The following is an 8,153-nucleotide window of genomic DNA, read 5'->3' as shown; positions in this document are numbered from 1 at the left end:
TAACCTAGATGTGGTCCAGGATCACTTCACTCAGAGGAGTGATATGGATTTAATCATAGCTCATATACAGAACTGGGCTACAGTGTCTGATAACCCCATTCCTGGTCAGCTACCAAGAGACAAAAGTAGTCAGGTTCCTTCAACTGCAACTAATATGTTGTGAATGGGGAAATATTTACATTTTTAAAGACCACATGAATGGCCTTGAATGACAGTGGAGAGCCACTATCAAGACAACAGTCAAATAAGAAGAGGTTGAACCTTGACCAAGAAATATTAATTGAGAAAACATTTCAGAGAAGCCATACTATATCAGACAAAGTGAATATAATGGAGGGCTAAGCACGATTCAGTAACTATAGCTCTTGAAATAAAATTAGTCCTGACCTACATTTCATTCTTCTCCATTCATTTTCTCTAAAATTAAGAATGTTTTGTTGTTAATTTCTGTGTATAGAAATACAGATGACTTTCTAATGGTCTATGAAGAGGTGGGAACCTGATGCCTGATGGAAAGGGAATATCTCAACATCCTGATTTTTTTCTAGAAGGAATGTCACAATATAATTTTCAGTCCTTCCTCTTCCAGACATGGATTGTATGGGAAAATCCTTATCAGGAAATGCCTAAAAAGCAGGCATGGTTGTACTTCCAACAATCAAAGAACTGTGTGTTATTAAAAGCAATTATTCCAAAGAAAGCATCTACAAGTAAAAGTAACTACTGCACATCAGGTGAATGGATTAGATCACCTCATTCTATTTAGTAATAGACTGCATTTATGGAAGATTTATAGAATGTAGTGAGGAGGTGAATTCTGAGAAGGGAGGGGGATGTATATCAGACAAGTAAAAGGTAACTCAGTTCAAAAATTATGTGTGAGAGAAAGAAAATGAAAACACCTCTTCCTGAATAGTTTGCAGATTATGTAGTGGATAATTTACGTTATGTTAAAGTGTTCAGTCTGGCAAGATTTTGTCTGTAGGTATGAAGCAAGAAAGAAACCAGCTTGGAAGAATAGCCATATGCCATTCTAAATGTTGGGCTTCACAGGCAGTTAATTTCATGCACAGAAGTATATTTCATCAGATATGGTTAAAATTTTGTAGAATACCACTTACAATGTTAACATAAGCATAAAAAGTTTTCAATTGGTTAATCTATTACTCTAACTCGCATTTAAACTTAGTATCAATTCCTCAATAAATTATTGTTCACTAAATTTTATGGACACATTTTGCAATTGCATATATGGTGGTTTCTGCACCACAAACTTAACTGCCACCACATTTGATTATGAAACTGATTCCTCCCTTCTTTCACAATTGCTGTTTCTCTGGATTTGTATATATGCAGAGATTGCAAAGCATGTGCCACAGCATGGACTGCATTGTAAATATTGTAACTCTGATCAGTGTTTCAAACACAGATGTGGGAAGAGTCTGAAGCCTCTCCTGTCCAGTACTTTTCTTCTCAGAGGTCTCAGTTTTTGAGTTTGGAAAGAAACAATTGAATGCCTGTTCCCAAAAATCTTTTTGAAAATGATCATTCTGGTTGTTGTTTGGATTCAAGTTTTGAATAAATTCTTGGAAATCTTGGACCTCCTTTGTGTGAACTGCAAAGGATAAAGCACCATGTAGAAAGTGGATATCCCAAAATTTATTAACAGCAACTGAAGTGTAATCTGTCTGAGCTGTTATAAACCAGATCTTATTCTTCTTTGGTATACCCTCCACTTCTGAAAACTGAAGAAAACTTCTCAGAACTGATATGGACTGAGTTTCACCATATAAGATAATCACATTGGCTGTGCTGTTCATGAAAACATGGTATATATGTAATCCTTCATCTATGGTATCAGTAAAATCACTGTAAAAAGATACATTTGGTAACTCTGCTATGAATTCAGTACAGATGCCATGCTCAGAAAATGTGGGGAGCACCTCCTGGAGGAATTTTTCTCCTTTTTCATTCTTTACTACAAGAATTCCAATCCAGATCCATTTGAAATACAGCAATAATTGCAGGAGGCCCTTATGTTGGTGGGATTCATTCGGAAACATTTGTTGGAAGAAAACTGCTTGAGTCTCTTTATCCATGACTGGAGCAGAGCCATATATCAACTAGAGAAAGATAAACATATGCAGTTGCAAAGATCTATGTGAGCCTCTGAAAATGTGTACTTTCATTTGAGTCTTGGGGTATCTTTATATAGTGAAACATTATGTAACTAGTTGTGTTTATTAGGAAATATCAACAAGATGTCACTCTTGAAGTATCAATAAATACATTTTTCTGGAAGTAGTCTTATTGTGAATAGTTCAAATCTGAAACTTAGCTCAGCGTCTGGAATTAGGGTATCTTTTGCTATGTCAAACAGTCTCAACATCTGTTCAGACTGATCATTACTCATGCTATTATGCCAATTTTATCAAGAAAAAATAATATCTAGGAATCTTAAAAGTCTCTCCTTTTTTGCAGAGAGAAGCATATAGATGCCTGTGGAGTTATGGAAGAATGTTAATGTATATCTACAGCAAATCTTACCTGAGGAACTTTGTAGATGCACAACACAGTTGCCATGTGAAGATAGATGTCAGGTGCTCCAATGACTGCAACCAAGGTATTTGTGATCCCACATTTGTAGTTGGGGATGAATTTGCCCTGAGTGAAAGGCAGAACCATTGAAGCAAAGTAAGTCCAGCTTGGACTAAAATTGCTGTTAAAAATGTGGAAGCCCAGCATGATGTTGATTAGGATCTGGGGATTTTCATTGATCTGTTTATAGTAAATGCTAAGGCCAGGATATGCTGGTAATTCTGAAAAAAATATTCTGTAAAACAATTTTAAAATATAAGAAAGGTTTCTTTCAAACCTTATCTGCTTTGCAATCCTTTGCACAGTATATTTTGTAGAATGTGTTTAATAAATCTTATCTCTACATTCTTGTATTATATGCAGAAGAAATTTGCTACATTTTTCTACCAGAAATATCAATGAGAAAACCTATTATGGGAAATGAGTGCTTTCCCTTTCTTAATGGCAGTAACAGCTTCATAAATATAGGCATAAATACCTGTATATTAATAGATATTTAGATGCAATTTGTTATAAATGAAGATTTGATCTCTATTTCAACTATTTTAACTTTACTTGGAACCTGAAGTAAAAAATAATTTTATATAAAATAAACCTAGACATCCTATTTTAGATATTCTTTTCTGGAGTTTTTGTCATTAGAGGAAAATATTTCAAGCTTCATGTGATTTACTAACAAGGTTCAGAACTTGACAATAAATTAATGATGTACTTACATAAGTCCATCATGAAATGCCTGAGAAGGATCTTGAATGAAAGCAATGGGATTAGAAGATGCAAAGAAGATAGAAATAATGCCAGCAGTATTAATTTCTCCAAGCTCATGGTAGGTGTGCCGAATAGGAAGAGGCTCATGAAAGTCACATTGAAGACTAGGATTCGTAGATACCACTTCAGGCAATACTATTAACAGCAACTTCACAAATACTAATATCTTCCATGAGTGTCTTTTTTCTGTGTACAAATGTCTCTGTCTGCAATAAGATCTTCGAAGTAGATCAAACTGATCTGGCCTCTGGAAATGTTTTTTTAGGCAAAACTGGGGATTGCAACATACTAACAAATCAACTCACAGAGCTTTGCAACTCCCACCCAAAAGTTGGAATAGGATGGGGACAGTAAATACCATTATTCAGTGTCAGTTGCTCCTGTTATCAAGGAGTCCCATAGGATTTGGAAGAGATAAACTGGCTAATTTCATGATAATGAGATAGTCACATATGTGAACAAGTTCAAAATGTGAGGAAAGGATGAGCCACAAGACACAAAATAAAATCATTAAATCTATAAAATGAAATAGAGATGTGAATATATGTCTGTATAAAAAGCACTACCGTAGTTCTATTCTATTCCATTTCATTTCATTTCATTCCATTCTATTCTCTTGTTCTCCCTTGTTCTGTCCTATTCTATCCTATCCTATCCATTCTTACACTACACTACATTCTCTACCCCACTGCACTCCATTCCATTCCAGCTTGTTTTATGCTATTATTTGGGGCTTTCATGGAATGCCTTTTTTGGGGCTTTCATGGATTGCTTCACTTTTTTAATATATTGTTATTCATTTGATATAGTCATTGGTATTTTCATTATTGATTCTTGTAAATCATCAATATTTTTTCTGAAGACCCATAGGAATACTTTTGAAACATCACAATGGGACTGGTCGGACTACCAATTTAATGAATCAATCAGTTATAACTCTGGTCCGGCTAAGAGTGCGTTCAATTTATTTCATTCATAAGTTCAGGATGGGATTGAAGAAAATATCCTATGGATTCTATATAGACAAAAAAGGACACAAGCTTGCATCATACTGAGATACAAGATTTAAAAGATAATCAGAGTCGGAAGGGACCTTATAGGTCAACTAGTCCAACCCCCCACCCAAGACACTACAACATTTCTGACAAATGGCAGTCCAATCTCTTCTTGAAGGTCTCAATTGATGGCGCTCCCACAACTTCCAAGGGCAAGCTGTCCCATTGTTAGAAAGTTTCTCCTTATTTCCAACTTGAATATCTCCTTATTCAGTTTCCATCCATTATTACTTGCCTGGCCTACAGGCACTTTAGAAAATAGCTTGACCCCTTCCTCCCTGTGGCAGCCCCTCAAATATTGGAAGACTGCTATCATGTCTCACCTGGTCCTTCTCTTCACTAGACTAGCCCAGTTCCTTGAAACTGTTCGTTGTAAGTTTTAGCCTCCAGTCCCCTAATCATCCTGGTTGCTCTTCTCTGTATTTTTCTAGAGTTTCAACACCTTTTTTATAATGTGGTGACCAAAACTGGATGCAGTACTCTAGGTGTGGTCTTACTAAGGCTTTATAGAGTGGTATTAGTACCTCATTTGATCTTGATTGTATCCATCTGTTAATGCAATTTAGGATTGCATTAGCTTTTTTGGTTGCTGCTGCATACTGCTGGCTTATATTTAGCTGGTTGTCCACTAAGACTCCAAGATCCCTTTCACAGTTACTGCTATTAAGCCTGGTTTCAGCCAATCTATATGTGTACTTTTGGTTTTTCTTGCCTAAATGTAAGACTTACCTTTTCTCTACCTGAATTTTATTTTGTTAGATAGGGCCCATTGTTCAAGTCTCTCAAGATCCATCTGGATCTTGAGCCTATCTTCTTTGATGTTAGCTATTTCTGCCAGCTTAGCATCATCTGCAAATGTGGTAAGTTCCCCTTCTATTCCTCATCTAAGTTGTTAATGAATATATTGAACAGTATTGGGCCTAAAACAGAACTTTGTGGCACCCCACTGCTTAGTTTCCTCCATGTAGACTTAGACCCACTAAGGACTACTCATTGAGTACTGGAAAAGTATAAATTTCAAGTTCACACAATCCGTTAGACTAAAAAATATTTTAACTGTAGTTGAGTGTATTGTATTAAATGAATACTACACCAGTCCTTCTTCCATTACTCCACTGTCCTCTGCATCCCTTGATCTCCTCTCTTGTTTTTAAAAATATGGTCAAAAATATAGCGATATCTAAAATCAGAATACAAAACATCAGCATCAGGTTGTATAATAATTGTAAACTCTACTATATAAAAAAAGTCTTCCTGGCACTGGAACTTCTATAAAACAAGTAGACATGATGTCTGTAACTGTAGTCTTTCCTTTCACACAAAAAAGAAAAACTATTCAAACCTATTCTCATTAATTCAAGAAAAAACATTTTCACTTTTCACAATAGGCTCTTTTCCTTCAGTGTCTTACACTTCTATGTAAAATTCTTGGTTCTTCAGAACATCTAACTGTACATCTACCTTTCCAGTTAAATGAACATTTTGCACTAGCTAAACCGTTTTACACTAAAACATCAACTTCATTAGAGTACTTCTTAACTCAATAAATGGCATAAATAATCCCTTCTCCAAAGCTCTAAATCTCACATAGGAAGGGGAATAATTGCCATACATGTCAAAATAATGATCATATAGTTGTTACATCCTCTTAGACAAGTCCTTATGTCATATGATAATGTCATATGTGCAGTTACATACTGGATATTTTCTCAAACATAAACCATCATTCAAGGAGGATCTTGTACAGATTCCAACCTCAGCCATAGATGTCATCAATGTCAGTGATATTTGCCCTTCATATTCTATACTGTCAGGTTCAGTTTGAAAACATAACCATTGCCACGTTAATAAATAACCAGGCAATACCTCAGAAGCCTCCATACCTACCCCACATAAGGCAATAATCACTATCTACATCATATTCACAAATGGTCTAGGCCCCCACCCACCTTAACTTATATAGTTTTACACTTCAAAACTTAAAACCAGTCTTTGGGGACTTACATCCACTTCTTTATCTTCTTCCGTACTCAGAGGACCCAATACCTGTGTACAATAGTCTATTATTTCATGTCTTAAAATAATCAACAATACAAGGAAAAATGTATTACATTCAACCAAATAATCAACAATACATCCCAAAGTTCCATAAACCTAAGCTAAACTAGACATGTAATTATCTATCCCCACCAAATAAAAGAAAGAGAAAATAAAAAGTCCAGTCCTTCCGAAGCTTGCTTCCACTGGAAACAGGAACCAGATCCCTGCACACAAGAATGATGAGTCCAACCTCACTCACATGTCCTTACAGCAGACTCAATAGTCAACAGTACTTGTAATGATCCTTCTCAGACAGGCCTCAGCTTCCCAAAGCTCTCCACTGCTTTATCAGGACCCAGTCTCCACTCTTAAAATCATGCACTTGGAAATCAAATGGTGGTCTTTGTGCCAAAAGTCCTTTAGACTTTAAAAGAGAAACACATTGGGACAGTCCCTGTATATATTTTCTAACAAAAATATATCTTCAAATACAATTCCAGACATACCCACACTTCCAGTATAAGGTATTCCACACATCATTTCATACAGTGAAATTTCAATTTCAATATCTTTTCTCAAACAAGTATGCACTCACAATAGAGCTAGAGGTAAACATTTCATCCAGGGTAATTGAAGTTCTAACATTAATTTCTTTAATGTATTGCTTTATAGTTCTCATTTTTCACCCTACCTGAGGGAAAAACCCAACAGGTCCATTGCCAATCTATTTCCAATTCTTTCCTTCTACTCTTTTACCACATGAAAAGTTAAATGTGTACCTCTATCACTATAAAGGCACTATCAATGCATATATTTATCTATTTATTTATATCTGTTCCAATATTAACTTTACAGTCATTTGTGCATTCGCTCTCGCACACAGAAAAGCTTCCAGCCCTCCAGTCGAATGATCAACAATCACCAACAGATATTTCAAAGTACTCACTGCTGACATTACAGTACAAGCAACTTATATTCTTTAAAACAGCCAAATCTCTTCCTCCTATCAGGATTATATGCATTTACACACAATATATACATTTTCTACTCACTTGCATAACTATCGTGTACATACTTCTACAACTTTATTTTCTCTTCACAAAAGCCACAAATACTTGTGTTCCTCAATGAGTACCCTCATGTACCTTGTCTATTATGTCTCTCATAATAGGCTTATTAACTATCTGCAATCTCTATTAACCACTTCCAAACTACATACTCTAACGTCATCTGTTTCTCTTCTTTACCAATGAAACCTGGTTTTACATCCCATTCCAAAGCAGGAACTAAAACCATCATCGACACTTCTCTCATACATGCATCAGCCTCATCTGCTAATCTATTTCCCAAAATCTCTTTGGAAAACTTCTCTTCTTACTAGCTTCAACATATATTATAGCCAAGTATTCTATAACTTCAGCCACTGCTTACCCACTTCATTTTCAAGAAGTTTCAAAGCTTGAACTAAAGCTGGCTGGATTTGGGGCTAAGCCATCCCGTAGAGGTCGTGAAGAGGGGGGAGAGTGCCAGCAGGGTCAAGGAGAGCTGCATCTCTCCTCCTCAGCTGTCCATTACTCTATTTCCTGAAGGTGGTTGCAGCGGTGGTCAGAAATGGCCACCTCAAAGAAGAACTCAACCGGAAAGGAATGTGCAGGAAGAAGATAAGAAGAGAAAGTTTTGGTTGACCGAGTT

The 8,153-nt window shown here is 36.0% G+C and overlaps 1 pseudogene; it reads right to left on the bottom strand.

The window, feature by feature from the left end:
• The window catches only part of LOC113428117 (vomeronasal type-2 receptor 26-like), a 31,908-nt pseudogene extending 24,151 nt beyond the window's left edge, over positions 1-7,757 (bottom strand).
• Positions 7,758-8,153: the final 396 nt, after the last annotated feature.

This window comes from Notechis scutatus, chromosome Z (assembly GCF_049901735.1).
Source record: "Notechis scutatus isolate UNSWTSFEM ecotype Mainland chromosome Z, rNotScu1.2, whole genome shotgun sequence".
Lineage (NCBI taxonomy): Eukaryota > Metazoa > Chordata > Lepidosauria > Squamata > Elapidae > Notechis > Notechis scutatus.
This window is presented reverse-complemented; position numbering and strand designations above follow the sequence as displayed.